This window comes from Takifugu rubripes, chromosome 13 (genome assembly GCF_901000725.2).
Source record: "Takifugu rubripes chromosome 13, fTakRub1.2, whole genome shotgun sequence".
Taxonomy (NCBI): domain Eukaryota; kingdom Metazoa; phylum Chordata; class Actinopteri; order Tetraodontiformes; family Tetraodontidae; genus Takifugu; species Takifugu rubripes.
This window is the reverse complement of record NC_042297.1, coordinates 1,047,883-1,068,962: the sequence shown is the minus strand read 5'-3', so window position 1 is coordinate 1,068,962 and position 21,080 is coordinate 1,047,883. Positions and strand designations below refer to the sequence as shown.

At 44.6% G+C, this 21,080-nt stretch overlaps 1 long non-coding RNA gene across 1 annotated transcript; it reads left to right on the top strand.

The window, feature by feature from the left end:
• The first annotated feature begins 328 nt into the window (after nt 1-328).
• Nucleotides 329-3,678, top strand: LOC115252083 (uncharacterized). The gene is made up of 4 exons (XR_003890520.1): nt 329-348; nt 1,826-1,996; nt 2,602-2,703; nt 3,615-3,678. It is a non-coding gene; the product is annotated as an uncharacterized lncRNA (long non-coding RNA).
• Nucleotides 3,679-21,080: the final 17,402 nt, after the last annotated feature.

Below are 21,080 nucleotides of genomic sequence, written 5' to 3'. Positions count from 1 at the left end.
CCGTTGGTGCCGTCACCATTAAGAGGTGTGTGCAGCCCCCAAAAGGTCAGTACTGCCAATATCCTATAGGGACACTTTGAACCAGAGGGGATCCTATAGATCAAAAAGTTGACACAGTTTGATTCCGCACCCAAAAACGAACATCTGTCAGACGAACTCCAGTTGTTTCCCAGTATTTCAGTTCAAACGTGGACCAAATTGTTCTGAAGAGAGGCGCCTGTGCTGGATATGACGCGATCCAACCACAAACACGAGACGTGTTGAGGAAGAAGAAGCGAAAGTGAAAGTTCTCAACTTCGGGCTCCATCTTGAGTGACCGAGCCCTGATGGAAAACCTCTAATATTCAGGTAGCATTTGGTTCTTTCACTGCTGTCGTCTCGAATCAATGTTCCGCTGCGAGATGCGGCTTAATAAGCTGCGTGTGCGCAATGAGCGTGCGCGTGTTTCGGACGCACATTGCGGCTGGTGGACGGGAATGTTGTGACGGATGATCAAACTTTGTAGCGTGTTTCCTCTAACTGCGTTTTCCGGTAACCCTGAGCCAACATTTTAGAGGTTGAGGAAGCACATTTTAATACTCACAATAAGTCACAATATTATTTGCAGTTAGTGGAAAAATCCACGGAAAGAGGGACACAAACGCGACAGTTTTAGCCTCCTCTCTTTGTCCCTCCACCAGGGGGACAATCAATCCTTTATTAAAAAGGAGAGTATGGAAAGAGGGAGAGATCAAGGCATTCCATTTGATTGTTTTAACAACTGGGTCTTTGTGGAATATGAATTTGTTATTATGGATTTATGAAATGTGTTCTGTTTTGAATGAAGCAGTCAAGAAAACGAAAGGAAACCTAAACCCATGGTGTTTTGATATTTTTGGTCCTGTACATGTGGTCAGATCAGATTAGTCTGAGCAGAATTGGGTGTTTTTTGCCCTTTGCTGTGTGTCATCTATTCTATTCAGCATGTTGGGTTGCTTGACTTCTGTTGGGTTGTGGCAACTTGATCATCACTTCTGAGATATTGACACACCTTTTTCCTGAGGCTGGCTCCAATGCTGCCAACACACCTGGCCATGGATATGGTGGGACTTCTGTGATGAGTGGGGTCAGAGGTGGTGGACAAGCTCTGCTCCAAAACAAGCTTGCTAGATATGTTTGGGATCTCCTCCGCCACAACCACCAGCTGCAACTAGTAGCTGTGCACGCCATGCAGAGTTTTGACCTCTAGGTCAGGCTACAGATGTTTTTTCCAGCACCATCATGTGTTGGTGAGAAACATGATGCACCTGATCAAAAAAGCTGCTTGTAATCTGACAGACGAGCCATGATGAGATGTCAAGGTGCGTTGTTGAAAATGAAGATCCTCTTCTTGGAATCCTGTCTGAGATGACAGAAGATGATGCTGCATTTGACCCACTTTGATGATGTGATGACGTATTTCTGTTTAGTTTTGAATGCATTCTCATCTTATTTGTTGAATTTAATGTTGAGAACTGACATCTAGAAAGAATTTAGGTTTTCTTGTAAACCATAACCAGATAAAAAATGATTTAATTTGTATTTGTGTGTGTCCGTCTAATGCCACCGCACCTTCTGAAACACCCAGGAGAAAAAATATTTCCACAACTATTTTATATTTAACATGGTGTAAACTTTTAAGATGTCCCAAAACTTTTTCCAATATATATGTGGCCTGTATGATGTACAGGGTGACATCATATAATAGATTTTGATGTGAATGAGCCGACAATACATCATTGGACAGACCTCTGCTTGTCTTCATGCTGAGAATCATGTTCTTTAACCTACTTTTCTGTGTCAGCAGACTGTTCCTGCTTAACCGTTTAGACTCACATTTAAAAATGAGCGAATGTGTGATGGAAGAGGAAGAGAGAGCAGAGTCCACAGTGCCCAGCTGTGTGTCCCTGAAGAGCGACAAGTCCAAAGAGGAACCTGAGAGGAACTTCAGTATTGGACCTCAAGGCTCACCTTTAAAGTAAGGTTTTCTGAACCACATAACTCTGCCTTAGAACATTTCACAACCATACAAAACATCATTTTGTAGGTATTAGCCTCCACTATCGTGAAAAATGAAATTCATCAGCTCTTTAAAATGAAACGGTGCACAGTCCTTTCACCATGTTGGCCTATGGAAAACCAGTGTTGTGGGCCCGATGGACCAGCGTCCCCGTCGTTGCAGGACCACCGTTGGCCACCAGTTGTTTTTTTTGGGATCAAAGTGGGGGCGTTACCTGTATCCGGTTCTCCTCACGGATCCATGACTACAACATGTTGCTGCAAGTGCAGAGACGTTTGCTCTGGAAAGAACTTTAGAGCACATTCAGTGCTGCAGGATGAGGGGCTGGAAAAGGTGCCAGTTCTTTTCTCACTGCAGGGAACAGTTAAAAAAAGCAGCTTAAACTCTGAAAACATGAAAATGATACAGAGACATCATTGATTTATTGATTCAGTTGTTATCCAGAATGTATTAGAAATGTTCCTGTTTGATAAAAATGCAGTGAATTGGGATTATTTAACTACAACCTCTACAGATTATTTACCTTCATCACAGTCTCATCACTATTTCTGATGTTTCCTCAGGATGGACGAGGACAGAGCAGAGTCCACAGTGCCCAGCTGGGTGTCCCTGAAGAGTGACTGGTCCAAAGATGGAATAATAAACTTAAGAAGTTCAGAGGAAATGTAAGAAAACTAAAGCGTGATGATGTGTTTGTGTGGCACCCTTTAAAGTTCGGTATTGGACCTCAAGGCTCACCTTTAAAGTAAGGTTTTCTGAACCACATAACTCTGCCTTAGAACATTTCACAACCATACAAAACATCATTTTGTAGGTATTAGCCTCCACTATCGTGAAAAATTAAATTAATGAAACGGTGCACCAACATGTCAGGTGTTCGCTCCCATTAACTCCCATGTTAATTTTAGTGTGGTAAATCTTTTAAAACTGAAAATTGCTTGTGTTTTTAACTGGTCATTTCTCCTACATGGGTTAACATCATCTCACAAAAATTCCTAGGCATATATTTTAAAGTTTCCCAACAATATCCATCATTGCAGAGTGCTCCAGCTCTCCATTTAGATACGGATGGGTAAGACATGGCAGGTCTGTGCAGCTTGTTCTGCCACACTGTTCCACCACATGTCATGAAAATTCATTAAAAAGTCTATTTATAAGGCTCCTGGTTCTAATAAACCCATAGACAACAATATCAGTCATTTCTAAATGGTTGAAATAAGCTTTTGAATACGCGTGACCTCTGTGCTATTTAATGATCAGTTTCAGAGACCAGACGACTGTATTTGGAGCATAAATGGAGAACTTTTGTTCTATTCTATGAGTTTATATTCCTGATTTGGCACTTTTATTTTTAACATAAATTCACAATGAGGAAAAGCCACTAAACACTTAGATCAAATACACTTTTCTCCAACTAAACGAGCTTGTTAGAACGTAAATAACTTTATATTTTTTGCTCAGTGTTCATTCAATCTTCAACTGTCAGAGCAAACTGAAAGTAGAAGTGAACGCAGCCTTTCTTAGGCGTTGCTAACGCCCAGTAGACATGTATAACCACTATTCCCATTTTTGACAGCTATCAGAAACGGTCTGCTTCCATTGGAGATTCCTCCTGTCCCGAGGGTGAAAACAAACGGAGAACTGAACTGCAGACCGCCGACCTGAACAACAGCGTCTCACGTAAGCTCGTACATTTGTATTTATAAGATACTTTTGGGTCGGAATAAAGGAACAACTTGTGTATTTACAATGTGCAGGAGAAGATCCAGAGAGCACTTGTTTGGTTCCACTGGAACCCCTGGACCCTCTTCAGACCTTCCTAAATGCTTAGACAGTATTTAGCAACATTTAGTCATTTAGTTCTGGAAAGTGTTAAAGAGCTGAAAGCAGGTGACCTTTACAGGACAATGGGTCTGCTGAGTATGATGTGTTTGGAGAAGGTTTGATGTGTTTTTCTAAATATCATCCAGCTTTTACCAGCTGTTTAGTCCAAGCAAACTCTTGGAAGACATGGAAATGGTTGTTCTAGACTAAATTACATTGAAACCCAGTGAAATAAAAGAATAGGTGTACATAAGAAGACATAACATTTCAAACTGACAGTGAGATGGGTCATGACCCGACTGTTGCTTCTATCATTCAATCATGACAGAATATTTTCCAGTTGAGGACATCTGTGTTACTGCTGTAGATGACAATTGTAAAAGGATTTAAAAGATTGTTTGTTTTAGAGGGTGGTGAACTGCAGGAGGTGATAGAAGGTCATAAGATCAGTCTGAAGAGAAGATGTGAACATGTGACTGAAGGAACTCATGAAGCAGGAAGTGGAACCCTGCTGAACAAGATCTACACTGAGCTCTACATCACTGAGGGACAAAGTGAGGAGGTGGACACACAACATGAGGTGAGACAGCTTGAGAGAACCTCCAAGAAGAACATCCAGGACACTCCAATCAAGTGCCAGGACATCTTCAAAGTCTTATCTGAGCAACAGAGACACATCAGAGTGGTTCTGACCAACGGTGTCGCCGGCGTTGGAAAAACCTTCTCAGTGCAGAAGTTCAGTCTGGACTGGGCAGAAGGTTTGGAGAACCAAGACATCAGTCTGGTGCTTCCGCTCTCATGCAGGGAGCTGAACTTGATCAGAGATGAGCAGCACAGTCTTCTCTCACTGCTTCATGTTTTCCATCCAACATTACAGAAGATCAGAGCAGAAGATCTGACTGTCTGGAAACTTCTGTTCATCTTTGATGGCCTGGATGAAAGCAGATTTTCACTGGATTTCAACAAGCATCAGGTCATCTCTGATGTCACACAAGTATCGTCCGTTGACGTGCTCCTGGTGAACCTCATCCAGGGGAACCTGCTTCTCTCAGCTCTCATCTGGATCACCTCCAGACCTGCAGCAGCCTATCAGATTCCTCCCTCGTGTGTTGACAGGATCACAGAAGTACGAGGCTTCACTGACTCCCAGAAGGAGGAGTACTTCAGGAGGAGGTTCAGTGATGAAGATCTGTCCAGGAGAATCATCTCACACATCAAGGCCTCCAGGAGCCTCCACATCATGTGTCTGATCCCAGTTTTCTGCTGGATCACTGCTATAGTTCTGGAGGACATGATGACCAGAGACCAGAGAGGAGAGCTGCCCCAAACCCTGACTGACCTCTACTCACACTTCCTGAGGGTTCAGATGAAGAGGAAGAAGCAGAAGTATGGAGGAAAGCAGAGACCAGGGAAACTGACTGACCTCTACTCACACTTCCTGAGGTTTCAGATAAAGAGGAAGAAGCAGAAGTATGGAGGAAAGCAGAGACCAGAGGAACTGACTGAGGCTGATAAAGAACTCCTTCTGAAGTTGGGTCGGCTGGCGTTTGAACATCTGGAGAAAGGAAACATCATGTTCTACTCAGAAGACCTGGAGCGATGTGGACTGGACGTCTCCGAGGTGTCGGTGTACTCAGGAGTTTGTACAGAGATCTTCAAGAGAGAGAGTGTGATCTTCCAGAAATCAGTCTACTGCTTTGTTCATCTGAGCGTTCAGGAGTTTCTGGCTGCCGTCTACATGTTCCACCGTTACACCAGGAAAGACACAGCGGTTATAAATCAGTTCCTAGAATATTCTGAACCAGTCACATCTCTTGATGACTTCCTCATGAGAGCACTCATGAAATCTCTCAAAAGTGAAAATGGCCACCTGGACTTGTTTGTTCGCTTCCTTCATGGTCTCTCTCTGAAGTCCAATCAGAGGATCTTGGGTGGACTGTTGGATCAGAGGAACAGCCACCCAGAAACCATCCAGGAGGTCCTCAACAACCTGAAGGAGGTGAACAGTGATGAAATCTCCCCAGACAGAAGCATCAACATCTTCCACTGTCTGATGGAGATGAAGGATCAGTCAGTCCATCAGGAGATCCAAGAGTTCCTGAAGTCAGAGAAGAAATCAGAGAGGAGACTGTCAGAGATCCACTGTTCAGCTCTGGCCTACCTGCTGCAGATGTCAGAGGAGGTTCTGGATGAGCTGAACCTGCAGCAGTACAACACCTCAGAGGAGGGACGACGTCGCCTGATTCCAGCTGTGAGGAACTGCAGGAAGGCCGTGTAAGTAAAGATTTTTAGGGCCGGACATCGGCGTTTAAATCAAGCGAGTCGATCATGTCAGGTAGCAATACCCCCTCCAGTGGTCATTCCTTCAATTCTTTATCTCCATTGCAGCGTCCATAAATTAAAAACAACAACAATTCATCCAGAAATGTTCAACACTGGCTGGATATAAGTTCAAAGGTCAATCCAGACAAACCAACATAAGGCAGGAATAATAGGAGCCACAAGTTAACTGACTATCATGAAATTACTGTCATGTCATTAAATCACTTTTGTTTGTTTGTATACATCGTATTCAAACGACAGAAAAACACATTTTAACTAATGACACGTGACTATTTTGCTTCATTTGTTCAACGTAAAAACAGCCGGCCTCGTTGGTTTAAATGGGTGTTTTAGGTCTTTGTGGTGGTTCCGTTTGGAGCCTTTATGTGACCCACAAAGTTGTTGGACCCTTTCCACACCCGTTAGGTGGCAACTTCATCACTAGCAACAAAAGGTGCAGTGAAAATGATTTGAAGGAAAACAGGCAGATAGAACAGAAGCTGAGGGCAATCGATGCAACCAGAGACTCTGATGTCATCGATCGGATCGCTGAATTAAGACTTGACGCACCATCGTACAAATTGGATGAAATGCAAAATATCCAAAGAGCCGATAGACAGATAAAAAGATGCACGTTTCTTTAAACCATTTGCTACAATCATTTTAAATATTGAGTAATTATGAGCTGTTCTAAAATAAGACAAATGTTGAGAATAATTCAGTTGCATTTCGGATCTGATGGTCGTTCAAACTGTTGCTCTACGGTGTTGAATTGAGCTTTTCCTTGTTACAGTTCTCAGAAAAAAGACCACACAGGACAAATTTGCAGTATTAAATTGGTTGTGGAAATCTGTCCCATGTGAGGATGGTCATCAATGACTAGAAAGGAAGTATCAGTTGTAGATTTGTCTTGTTTTATTTTAGGCTGGCCACAAAACCGCCCAAACATTCAGACCAATCAAAAATGGTTCTTCCTGTCTTTTAAAGATCAGAAGGAAAACTAGCAAACCCAAAAAGAAAGCTGCTGCAGTGTGCCATGCCCCTTCTCTCCTGAGAAAAGCCATCCCAAAAAAGAGAAAAGCCCAAGTGTGAAGTGAGCACCCTGTTAAACCTTGGTACCGAAAGCCTGCAGTCATTCTCATCTTAGGTGGCTTCATTCCAGCCAGAAGCCCAAACCTGCCTCCCTCTTAAAGGGGCAGCAGGTCAGTCCAACCACAGAAACCTTCATGAAGATCTGAAGCTTTCAGCATCCACAATTGTTGCACCTCACTTCCATTGGAGTCCAAATCAGAAGTCAACAAGTTGATTCTACACCGATTCTACACAATGCAACCATTTTAAAAAGGTTTCCATCCATAAGTTTTTAGACATTTTTATATAAATCTGTTTGTTCATCGCCTCCTTCTTTTGTAATGGTCATTAAAGAAAATGACCTTATTGGAGTTTTTCTCCTCACAAATATGACTTTCTATGAACGATGCAATAAATGCAGCTTGCAATCTAAGACAATATGGAAGTATGTGAATATAATAGTAGTGGAAGTAGCTCATAAAATAATACATTTGCTCTTCTCATCGAATCTCTCTATGTTATTAAAGAAAAACCTGCTCTTAGTCAACAACATCTAAGACAAAGACAACATCAGCCAAAAATCCTAATTTTCTACAATATAATATAAAACAGTAGAGAAGACTCTTTCTGCAGAGACCCTGGTGGCAGGAATGCAGAAGTATCACCTGCTCAACTTGGAAGGTGGAGCAGAAACCACCAGCTGAGAAGGTCCTCAGTGAGAGGAAGTGGTGGAGAACCATGAAACTTGCTAAGCTCCACCTCAGCTCCAGAGACGGGCTGAGCTGGAGCTGTGGCACCAGGTATCGCCCAGAAGAGCCTCCAACAAACAAGCTCTTCTCTTGGGAGGAGAGGGCTTTGAATCTCAGCTCAGTGTGCTTGTCTCTAGTAGGTGGCAGCTGCACCTTTTCCTGAGCTCCTTGTTGATGCCCTGAGGGGAATTGATGCTCCTGCAATGTTTTCTGGCAGCATTGAGCTTGCAGTGGGGCAATCAAACACACTGTGGGGGGGCTCTCTTTCCTTCTCTCATCTGGAGAACAAGTGACACCAGCTGCCAATCATTGTTGGAGAAATGTGCAGTCAGGGGAATGATGCGTCCAGACTATAGCCACCCTTCCAGCATCCAGCAGTGTCTAAAACCTTTGATTTGGTTTCACCAGAGAGTGTAGGGATTGCAGGGTCGCTGCAGCATTGCCCACAAGCTGTCAGGAGTGGGTCGCTTTGTCCCAACTCCTGACAAGAGTTGAGTGCTATTGAGAAATGTGGTCTCACAAACTTGGAAGGTATTTTGACCTACACACACTTTACATACAGTGTAGATCTTGTCCAACCGCCCTGAAAGAACCCAAAATAGGAACATACGGCAGATAAGCCGGTGCAGGACCAGAGGTTTGTTGCTTGTAAACTGTGTTTTGCTCTGGTACATGTTGATTTTTATTTGTCTTCTCTCAAAATAATTGTTATTTTAGCCTAAGAGGCTGCAGGTTATCAGAGACCAGCTGTGATTCTGTGGCCTCAGCTCTGAAGTCCAACCTCTCCCATCCGAGGGTTTTGGACCTGAGCTACAACCCGTTGCAGGATTCAGGAGTGAAGCGGCTCTGTTCTGGACTGGAGAGTCCAAACTGTAAACTGGAGAGGCTCAGGTCAGTCTTCATTTTTCTACCTATATACCAGCTGCTAAGATGGTGAAGTGAGGCTGTTCTCAACACTGCTGTGATGCACCACATTAAAAAAATTCCTTGTAATATCGTGAATTCAGGTCTGACCCAACTAAGAACTAACGTAGGTTTAGTACTGAGGCAGATAACATGCAGACCTGCACCGTATAACCTCATCCTGCATTTTTCAGATTAGAGTGCTGCAGATTATCAGAGATCAGCTGTGGCTCTCTGGCCTCGGCGCTGAGGTCCAATCCCTCCCATCTCAGAGAACTGGACCTGAGTTGGAACCAGCTGCAGGATCCAGGAGTGAAGCTGCTCTGTGGTTTTCTCCACTTTCCAAACTGCCGACTGGAAACTCTGAGGTAAACACCATTCTCAAAAATGTCCATTATTCCATCCGAGGGTCCTCACACTTTCTGAGTGTGTGTGTTGTGCCCAGTTCCTTCAGGAGGGAGGGCCACACGGGGACCACTTATTCATGATAAATTGATTTAAGGACAATGAAAAAGCCCACAGATGGTAACCAAAATTAGACAAAACTAGGTGAGGGTGCCTGGTAGACACCAGCCAACGAGGAGGGAGATGGTGAGGGAGACAGGAAGTCATCTAAGACAGGTTGTGCCTTTAAAGATGAGCCACAGGTGAGATGGATCTCCATGATGAGATGGGAGGGAAAGAGGTGGGAGAACCTGGGAAGAGTGAGGGCCAGAACAATATAGATTCTCCTTTGGAACAGTGCAAACCTGAGAGGTTGGAATTGTGGTCATTACATATTACTATCATTTTTTAACCTGTAACTAAATTAAATATTTGCAGATCATGCCTTTGATTAACCTTTCAGATGAATACTGGTTTCACTTATAACCTTATAAAAGTTTCCCTTCTGTATTTAGATTAAGGTGCTGCATTTTATCAGAGACCAGCTGTGATTCTGTGGCCTCAGCTCTGAAGTCCAACCTCTCCCATCTGAGGGTTCTGGACCTGAGCTCCAACACGTTGCAGGATTCAGGAGTGAAGCGGCTCTGTTCTGGACTGGAGAGTCCAAACTGTAAACTGGAGAGGCTCAGGTCAGTCTTCATTTTTCTACCTATATACCAGCTGCTAAGATGGTGAAGTGAGGCTGTTCTCAACACTGCTGTGATGCACCACATTAAAAACATTCCTTGTAATATCGTGAATTCAGGTCTGACCCAACTAAGAACTAACGTAGGTTTAGTACTGACGCAGATAACATGCAGACCTGCACCGTATAACCTCATCCTGCATTTTTCAGATTGATTTACTGCAGTTTATCAGGGATCAGCTGTGACTCTCTGGCCTCGGCACTGAGGTCCAATCCCTCCCATCTCAGAGAACTGGACCTGAGTCGGAACCAGCTGAAGGATTCAGGAGTGAAGCTGCTCTGTGGTTTTCTCCACTTTCCAAACTGCCGACTGGAAACTCTGAGGTAAACACCATTCTCAAAAATGTCCATTATTCCATCCGAGGGTCCTCACACTTTCTGAGTGTGTGTGTTGTGCCCAGTTCCTTCAGGAGGGAGGGCCACACGGGGACCACTTATTCATGATAAATTGATTTAAGGACAATGAAAAAGCCCACAGATGGTAACCAAAATTAGACAAAACTAGGTGAGGGTGCCTGGTAGACACCAGCCAACGAGGAGGGAGATGGTGAGGGAGACAGGAAGTCATCTAAGACAGGTTGTGCCTTTAAAGATGAGCCACAGGTGAGATGGATCTCCATGATGAGATGGGAGGGAAAGAGGTGGGAGAACCTGGGAAGAGTGAGGGCCACAACAATATATATTCTCCTTTGGAACAGTGCAAACCTGAGAGGTTGGAATTGTGGTCATTACATATTACTATCATTTTTTAACCTGTAACTAAATTAAATATTTACAGATCATGCCTTTGATTAACCTTTCAGATTAATACTGGTTTCACTTATAACCTTATAAAAGTTTCCCTTCTTTATTTAGATTAAGGAGCTGCAGTTTATCAGAGATCAGCTGTGGCTCTCTGGCCTCGGCGCTGAGGTCCAATCCCTCCCATCTCAGAGAACTGGACCTGGGTCAGAACCAGCTGAAGGATTCAGGAGTGAAGCTGCTGTCTGATCTCGTAGAGAATCCACACTATGGGCTGGAGACATTGAGACAGTAGTTGGTTGAAGCCAGTCAACTCCCGCTCATCTGCTGCATCACTCACTGACCACTGGTGAAGAGCATCTGTGGAAACATCTGCCGTCTACTCCCTCCATAGATGAAAAATTCAGTTTTTAAAAAGCGCTGGTGGACTTTCAGGAGATCAGTCGATGGTCGACAAAGCAGAAGCAGCTTCGCCTTGAAGTTAAATTAGTTCCTGGTATCACACAATGCATCTTTATAAAGTTCTAAATGGCTCCTCGGCCACTCTTAGAAGCATGGAAACATTCTCTTAATTGTCTCTTCAAATGTCTGTATTATACGTTACTATTTTACATCATGCCTTCAGAATCTTTAGGGTTTAGTATTTACTGTCTCTGTGACATGGAGCATTGGAATATTTCAGCAGCAGCCAGCAAAAACCCATCAGAATGACGGCTATCGGTGGGAACCACAGGTCATTAGACTTTAGTCAGTCTGTTCAATGTTATAGGATTTATTGCAATCTAATAAAAACTATGAATAAATGTGGGAAATAGGAAATAAAAAGAAGCAAAATGACCAAATAAATCTCCCATGAATACTGTAAATTTAAAGATGTCAAGAATGGAATATCAGCTTAAATGGAATCAAACATAAAGGGAAAAGGCCTCCTTTAAGTTTACTGCAAAAATAAACACAAAATCAAGAGCGACACGCGCCAAAAACGTCTCATTCTCTCTTCTGTCTCCACTCATTCTTTTATATTCTCTTAAGATAATGGGGACGGGGTCGTGTGATAACAAAACAAGCTAATTGGGGACTATATTTTTGTTGCAAGAACTTTGGCTCTTCAGTAGTTTCTATGTTGGCTTCCACAGATTGTGCATCCACTAGAAACTCAGTGTTTTTGAGGAACTACCAGGAGTGGCTGGAGTGGAGGCCAATGACGCTATAGCTACATATAGCTACATATAGATCACCGTTATCCTCAACCCAAAAGACCACCAGTTGGCGCAGCAATACTAAAGATAGGAGGTTGTGGTCGTTGCGCAGACGCGGAGTGATATCACGCACAAACGTGCCCTATGTTCTATATACCGTATGTTCACGACCAAAGGGCGCACCGTATTAAAAGGTGCAGCCTCAGTTACGGTGCTATTTCTGTATTTAACACATACATCAGGCGCTCCGGATTATAGGGCGCGGGCATGGTAAAACATACCGCTACGATAGCTTACAACATGCATGCTAGCGCGTATTTAGCAATTTTGCGAAAGCCGGCAACAGACAACTATGTTTCCAAAATTAAAATTTTCGTATTTTGTTATTAAGCCCCGGAGGGCTGAAGCAGGACCGCTGTTAAAAATGTATCAGTCCGCGCTTCCAGTTCTGGTGCAACGTCCAGTTCTAAATGTATGAATCCGCGTATTGACGTTTCAACGTCCTATCAGTAAAGGGAGAGATTTTGGATATAGTCCCCCTGAGGTGGTGTTTTTAGAGCAACTTTCTCTTTGCCTGATAAGAGGTCCAAACATTATTTCACTTCCCTATAAAATACTCTAAAATTTGCCATTCAAGATCAGATACCAGGTATAATTCATCCTCTAAATTTTCACAATTTCTTATTCTGTCAGGCTGTTTTTAAACCTTTGGCAACATCAAATAAAGTACCCAACTGGTATTATGTCAGGCTGGTTTACATCCCATTAAAGAAGCCAGCAGAAACAAAGCACAACAGTTACACAGACTACGCACAATAATATAGAGGATATAAAAAACAGTGTTGAGATGTGTTTGTGTCACTTTAGTAAAATCAAAGCATTTTTCTTTATGCGCCAGCAATGAACACAATCTAAGAAGTCTTTGACACTAAACATATGGAGCTCCTATAGAACAAACTAAAGATTTGTTGTTATTAAGATAAAGAAATGCAACATTTCCCCCAGAGAAGCGATGGCGATGGAAAAAGCCCTGGCTGTGTGTGTGCATCACAGCAGGCGTGGGTTCTCCTCTCTGGAGTCATGCGGGGCTCCTTTGAAGGGCAGATGAGGAGGTTGGTTACAGATTCCCCTCAGAAAGATGATTACGGTGCCAAAGGTCATCACCGGGGTAACCAGGAAGAGGCAGAGTGGGTCTACTGTACGAGCGATGCCGCTCCAGTTATCCTTCTCCTGTCAGGACCAGACATTTACGCCTCTTTTGATCTTTTTAAATCAGACTTTGGGTTGAGGACTCTGTTTGAACCCTCTGAGCTCATTGTAGTCGTTCTTGTTGCGCATGTGTTTAATGATGTAGTGGCTCCATCCACAGCCGGCTTGATCTCTGCGTACAGCTGATCGCTCGCTCCTCCCTCTTCTTGTGGTTTCACAGCTCCACACAGACACCAAAGCTCAGAACTCAAATGAAGCTACTGATGCTTCTATATCTCATGTGTTTAAATGTTTCTGGAAACGTACTGGCAGCGTGTGTGACTCGGGTCACCAGTCCGTGTCTCCCAGACTGTTTCTCAAACATCAGCTCACTGCGGGACTTCACACTGTCATACTCCTCAGCCGAGGCAATGTAGCCCACTGAGCTGGATCGCCGTGGTAACGCTCCATCCCAGTACGGCTCTGCCTCAGCAGGGCGGGACATGTGCAAGATGCGGGGTAATCGCTGGAGGAAGAGCTGGCAGAAAAAGAAAAGAGGATTTGGAACACTGATACTGATGTGTGTATGTCTGTGTGTTATAGTGGGAAAACCACATGTTCATATATCCTCTTTCATATGTTATTAAGTCATATGTTCATATATCCTCTGCACCTGCAGCTCGTTACGCCTAAATCAGGAAGACAATAGTTAACAGCAAACGAAATAATTAAAATAAAAAGAATATGCTTAGAATAAGCAAGGGATTGCGCAGTACACAGTCACAGATTCTCAATTTATTTTTTACTTAGATTTGATTTTTTTAATTTGAAACTTTACTGTGTTCCCTTATGTGTTTATCTGCTTTGTGTTATGTGACTGAGGATCGAAACATTTTACATGTATTTTTGAGTATAACTTAAATTACATTTGTGTAATGCTAATAGTTTAATATCATACAGTGTAAATATTTGCATGAGGAAGTTTATGTAATGAAAGTTGATGAGTCCTTATATTTTCTGTTAAGTTTAAATGTATTTGTTATTTGACTCTTTATTTGCATATTTGAATGAAACTTTAATGCCAAGTTGTCTGCTTCTTTGTTTACTTCCGGTTCCTGTCGCTAGTTTCCGGTCTCGTGAGCTCACTCTCGCTAGCTTGTCACTGACGGTGGTTGTCAGCGCAGCATCAGCGAGTCTCCAGCCCGGACGCGGCTCCTTCGTGCGTCCACAGAGGCTCCGTCTGTCTCCTACTGACTTGTATCTCTACATTTTGTCGTCGCTGCTGGTTGTCAAACGTTTGCTGGAACTTGTGGCGCTCGGCTGCCGGCGACGGCAACTATATCTGTTTTAAAGAAGCGGAGGAGACCGCGGAGGAGGTTCCGAGGATGAACCCTCAGTGCGCCCGCTGTGGGAAGATCGTCTACCCGACAGAGAAAGTGAGCTGCCTGGACAAGGTGAGCTGGATGACCCGGAGAAGCGTCCTTTTAGTCCGTTTTTGCGAGGATGACAGAAACGGGAACCTTTGGGCAGGTCCTGTGAAGTTGGACACGTCGGTGATTGAGAAGTGGAAGGAAAACGACCCTTAAATGTTGGGGTCCAGGGTTGTGTCTGGTTTGTCCTGCAGGGGGCGTGAGGAGCTCAATTGGCGGCAGCTGGTGCTGAGGCAGGCGCACCTGTGGGCAATTAACACCTGGAGGAGGGAGCGCCTGGCGATCAGGGCCAGAGTGTTGCGGCTTTGTTGCTCTGTCTTCCCGGCACGTTTAAGGGCTTCACGCCGTCTGCTGGACCTGAGAAGTGCAGAACCTGTCTCCTGAGCTCCCTGCAGTCCAGGAGGACTGCTTCTGTCTTCTTTGAGTGTTCCCCTGTCAATAAAACTCATTTGGACCTTTTTACCACTGTGTTCTGGCCTGCTCTCGGGTTCTGTTAAAACCCAAAATCTAACAGATACTTGATGAAGTGATTTTTTTTCCAACAGGCAGTGTTTGATTAGAAACTCTTTCTGAACTCTGGTGCTCTGAAACATCTCTGCTTCCATTTTCAGCTGTTTTTATTCTCAATAACATCAAATCATCCATCCATCCAAATCGTGGTCCTGTTGGACCACCAAAGGACAAACACTTTCCATTTAGCACGGACAAAAAAAACCCAAATCCTGTTTAGCAATGAAGCTGTGGGGAGAGTTTGAGGAGCGTTTCTGAGGAACACGCTGCCATATTGGGTCCAAGCTGCTGGGGTTTTTGTTGTTTCCAGGTGAATCGGGGGGCAGCGGCGTTACCGCCTGTCTCTGCCCCCCCCCTCTCTCCCCGTGGTCGTGGTCACGCCGGGCATCTTTACTGGTCCCGTTTTAAACAGGTTCTGTTGGGAACAGGTGTTCTCCAGAACTGTATTCCAGGCTGCTGTGCTGAAGGGCTGTTTTCAGTAGCAATAGAGCCAGAGTGTGCCTGCTCCATATGAACCCCCCCAGGCCGTGCTTTCCTCCTGGCTGAGCCATAATCAGCTCTGGATGGACTGGTTCACGCTTGGACTGAGTCAAGATTTGATAGCTTGACTGATTCTTCCAGTTTTTGATCAAACCCTCATCTGCTGATTCCAGGAGATCTTTAAAGGATCTCAGAGCTTCAGATTTATGAAGCCTGCTCAGCCCCCGGCAGCGCTGATGAAACCATTTCATTCCTTCAAAAAAGCAGAACATGAAGCTCCAGAAAAGGTTTTTGGATCAAGTTTCCAACAGAACGAGGACAAGTGGGTAAAAGCGCCACTTTAAAGCCTCCAGGCCTCAGAAAACATCCACCTTTAGGATGCCTGACTTTAGAGGATCGTCGGTTCGCTCCGAGCACAAGAACAAACATGTTTAACCTCAGTCCAAGAACATCTGACCTGAAATGATCAGAAACCTTCAGCGTAAAAAGATGGTGGAGAGAAAGCTGCTGGGAGGTTCTCAGAAGAGAAGTGGCATTAAAGCCAGCTGGAAGAGTCCAGCCTGCTTCCTGCTCCTCCAAACAGGCGTCTCCACACCAACACTGAGGAACACGGGCTTCTGTTCTTCCTTCTTCTCTTCTGACTATTGTGTGTTTGATGAATGCAGCATCCACTCACTGCCCCCCCCCCCCTCATTTACACTGCTCCTGGTTTCACAATGCTCCTCAGACAGATGCAACCAGAGACACTGATGCCGTCAGACAATAAACCTGAGTGTTGTTGTGTCCGGTTATTAACATGTTCCATGCTTTTCCTTCTGCAACAGTTCATCACACCTGCTCAGGGAAACCTCGGTGTAAAGGAGGTGAAGCCGTGCCTCAGTGACTCTACTTTGCGGTTTTAGAAACTAACACTTATTAGATGAATATACAGGGTGCACGTACGCGCACACGTGTGTATAAACACTTAATACACGCGTGTGCGTGGATGTAAACTTTTTAGTACTTTGGGTTCATAGACTTTTTAGTATTTTGCAGATACGTGTCTGTATATAAACCAGATCCTCCTGTAATAAAGAACTAAAGGCTGACTGTTGTCACGTGACCTGTCTCCGTCTGTGTCCGATGATGGAACCTGCCTGGAACATCTGGTCCACAGAAAAAGCAAAACAGCTCACACAACTGGTCCAGTTTAGACCCCAAAATGACAATAAATAATGAAAATGTGTGACGCAGTAGAACAATGGACGAACTTTCTATTGGTCATTGACAGTTTCAGTCATCGTCATCAGAATTCATCATAAATATTCAAACCAACAAACTACACACAGAAGCGCAAAGTTTAGAGCTTAAAGGGAGCGACAGGTGAAGATTTAAAGCTCAACGCAGCTGAAGAAGTTCCAAAATAGAGAAATATCATGTGGTGCTTTACCGCCACCCGGTGGACACGCCTGGAACTGCAGACAATAGTTAAACGCCCTCCGACACATTCTGACCTCTGCTGCTCCTCCTGGACTCCAGGGCTGCAGAAATATGCTGCTTTTACAAGTCTTTCAAATCTGTGAAGCATCATAAATCTTATTTATTTAACTAAATTAAATAATGGTGGAGAATAGTGTCCGAAAAGCGTCTTTATTTCAAAGTGAACAAGAACAGTTCGGTCCGCGTTCACAGAGAGGCGGAGAGACCTCGAGAGAGTCCAAAACACGTCCGCTCGGAAAACTCTCAAAAATAGTCAAGCCACAGAAGTCAGGGTTTGGCGATGAGGCCGAAAACACTCCGCCGCTGGCAGACGGGAGTTCTGTCCTTAAATCTAACGGGAGATTGAAGAGAGACCGCAGGTGCGTGTGTCTGCGGGGCCAGCTGTGGCTGATGAGCGGCTCCTCCACGCCCCCTGCAGGTAGACACCCGCAACAACGGTCCCAGAAACTGGGAACCCAACAAACCAGTTTTTCAAAGTATTCCTTTCAGACTAAGCAGGAAGACTGAAGACCGACAAGGTGAGTGGAAACGAAGAGCATTATTGAAAAGAATTGACAGTTGTGTTTGGAGATAAAGTCAAGATTTGAATCAACTAGACTTCATATTTAGTTTTAGCACAAAGCATCATTATGCATTATAGATGAATAGTTCTTAATTAACTTTCTTATAGTCTGGCTTTAGTTATAGTTGAATAGTCTTTCTAAGTGAAGTTTAGTTTATGTTTCTGCTCTTTGCTACTGATCCTAAAAGAACTTTAAACCCTCCCTGAACGCTTTAATGGTAGTAATATATACGCCATAAAGCTGTTGATTAGGTTTTAAAAGTGAAACTATTCTGTTCAGACGAAGCAGGAAGAGCAACATTTTTGTGACAGGTGAAAAGCTCTTAGAGTTATTAGAGCTGTTCAACAGTCCAGGTTACAGCTGGATATTTTGGTATTACCTGTCAAACAACATCTAATCCTGGGCAAGTTAGCATCTCTCAGCCGGACCAATTTAAGACAATAAACTTTCAAAATAACTAAATAAATAAATCCACACAGGATCACAGGACACCAACAGGAGTTTTGGTTCATGTTGCACGTTTTCTCCCAGTGGTTTATTGTTCTATGTTGTGGAACCACTGTGAAAGAAATGCAGGAGTGGGTGTCATTTCTTACATCTATTTTAAATAGAGCAGTGATCTTTGAGGACTTGGATCATAGAAATAATTGAAGAGGGGAACAAAGGAGGGAAGTTAAAAAGTCCTGACTAGTATGTTTATGTAGCACCAAATAATTTAGTGGCTGAGCTGAAGACAGTCCTTTCACCATGTTGGCCTGTGGAAAACCAGTGTTGTCGGGCCGATGGACCAGCGTCCCCGTCATTGCCGGACCACCGTTGGCCACCAGTTGGGTTTTGGGATCAAAGTGGGGGCATTTCCTGTATCCGGTTCTCCTCACGGATCCATGACTACAACATGTTGCTGCAAGTGCAGAGACGTTTGCTCTGGAAAGAACTTTAGAGCACATTCAGTGCTGCAGGATGAGGGGCTGGAAAAGGTGCCAGTTCTTTTCTCACTGCAGGGAACAGTTAAAAAAGCAGCTTAAACTCTGAAAACATGAAAATTATACAGATACATCATTGATTTATTGATTCAGTTGTTATCCAGAATGGATTAGAAATGTTCCTGTTTGATAAAAATGCAGTGAATTGGGATTATTTAACTACAACCTCTACAGATTATTTACCTTCATCACAGTCTCATCACTATTTCTGATGTTTCCTCAGGATGGACGAGGACAGAGCAGAGTCCACAGTGCCCAGCTGTGTGTCCCTGAAGAGTGACCGGTCCAAACATAAAATAATAGACTTCAGAAGTTCAGACCAAATGTAAGAAAACTAAAGCGTGATGATGTGTTTGTGTGGCACCCTTTAAACTTTGGTATTGGACCTCAAGGCTCACCTTTAAAGTAAGGTTTTCTGAACCACATAACTCTGCCTTAGAACATTTCACAACCATACAAAACATCATTTTGTAGGTATTAGCCTCTACTATCGTGAAAAATTAAATTAATGAAACGGTGCACCAACATGTCAGGCGTTCGCTCCCATTAACTCCCATGTTAATTTTAGTGTGGTAAATCTTTTAAAACTGAAAATTGCTTGTGTTTTTAACTGGTCATTTCTCCTACATGGGTTAACATCATCTCACAAAAAATCCTAGGCATATATTTTAAAGTTTCCCACAATATCCATCATTGCAGAGTGCTCCAGCTCTCCATTTAGATACGGATGTCCCCCGCCTCCCCCGGGACATGGTCAAAGCTCTCCCGGAGGGGTGAGTTGAAGCTCCTTTTGACAGAGGACTCCGCCAGCGTTCCCAGCAGACCCTCACAACACGTTTGGGTCTGCCGGGTCTGTCCGGCATCCTTCCCCACCATCGGAGCCAACTCACCACCAGGTGGTGATCAGTTGACAGCTCCGCCCCCCTCTTCACCCGAGTGTCCAGAACATGCGGCCGCAAATCCGATGACGCGACCACAAAGTCGATCATCGATCTGCGGCCGAAGGCGTCCTGGTGCCAAGTGTACATGTGGACGCCTTTAAGATGTTTGTTATGGACAATCTGAGACGAGCACAGAAGTCCAATACCCTCCTGGGCTACCACCTTATCGTGGTGGAGGGGTTTGCGTGTCCCATTGATCCTAGGAGCTCCGTTGTCTGGGGCTTTATGCCCCTGGTAGGGCCACCCATGGCAAACAGGTCCTAGGTGAGGGACCAGACAAAGTATAGCCCAGGACCCCCTAATGATGCTGAACAACATTGGTGCCAAGTTTCCTTTGCCCGGATGCGGGTCACCGGGGCCCCCTCCTGGAGCCAGGCCTGGGGCCGGGGCACGTTGGCGAGCGCCTGGTGGCCGGACCTTTGCCCATGGAGTCCGGCCGGGCACAGCCCGAAGAGGCATCATGGGACCCCCTTCCTGTGGGCTCACCACCTGCAAGAGGGGCCGGGGGGGTCGGGTGCATTGTGTGTTGGGTAGCGGCCGAAGGCAGGGACCTTGGCGGTCTGATCCCCGGCTGCATAAACTGGCTCTAAGGACATGGAATGTGACCTCTCTGGTGGGAAAGGAGCCTGAGCTGGTGCGCGAGGTTGAGAAGTTCTGACTAGATATAGTCGGCCTCACCTCGACGCACAGCAAGGGCTCTGGAACCAGTCTTCTCGAGATGGGTTGGACTCTCTACCACTCTGGAGTTGCCGATGGTGAGAGGCGACGGGCAGGGGTGGCAATTCTGGTTGCTCCCCGGCTCAGTGCCTGGATATTGGAGTTTACCCCGGTGGATGAGAGGGTAGCCTCCCTTCGCCTTCGGGTGGGGGGACGGATCCTGTGGCCCAAACAGCACTTCAGCGTATCCACCCTTTTTGGAGTCCTGAGAGGGAGTGCTGGAGAGTGCTCCTTCTGGGGGCTCCCTCGTCCTCCTGGGTGACTTCAATGCTCACGTCGGCAGCGACAGTGAGACCTGGAGAGGTCTGATTGGGAAGAACGGCCCCCTGATCTGAAATGTTCCTGTTTGATAAAAATGCAGTGAATTGGGATTATTTAACTACAACCTCTCCAGATTATTTACCTTCATCACAGTCTCATCACTATTTCTGATGTTTCCTCAGGATGGACGAGGACAGAGCAGAGTCCACAGTGCCCAGCTGTGTGTCCCTGAAGAGTGACCGGTCCAAACGTGAAATAATAGACTTCAGAAGTTCAGACCAAATGTAAGAAAACTAAAGCGTGATGATGTGTTTGTGTGACACCCTTTAAACTTTGGTATTGGACCTCAAGGCTCACCTTTAAAGTAAGGTTTTCTGAACCACATAACTCTGCCTTAGAACATTTCACAACCATACAAAACATCATTTTGTAGGTATTAGCTTCTACTATCGTGAAAAATGAAATTAATGAAACGGTGCACCAACATGTCAGGCGTTCGCTCCCATTAACTCCCATGTTAATTTTAGTGTGGTAAATCTTTTAAAACTGAAA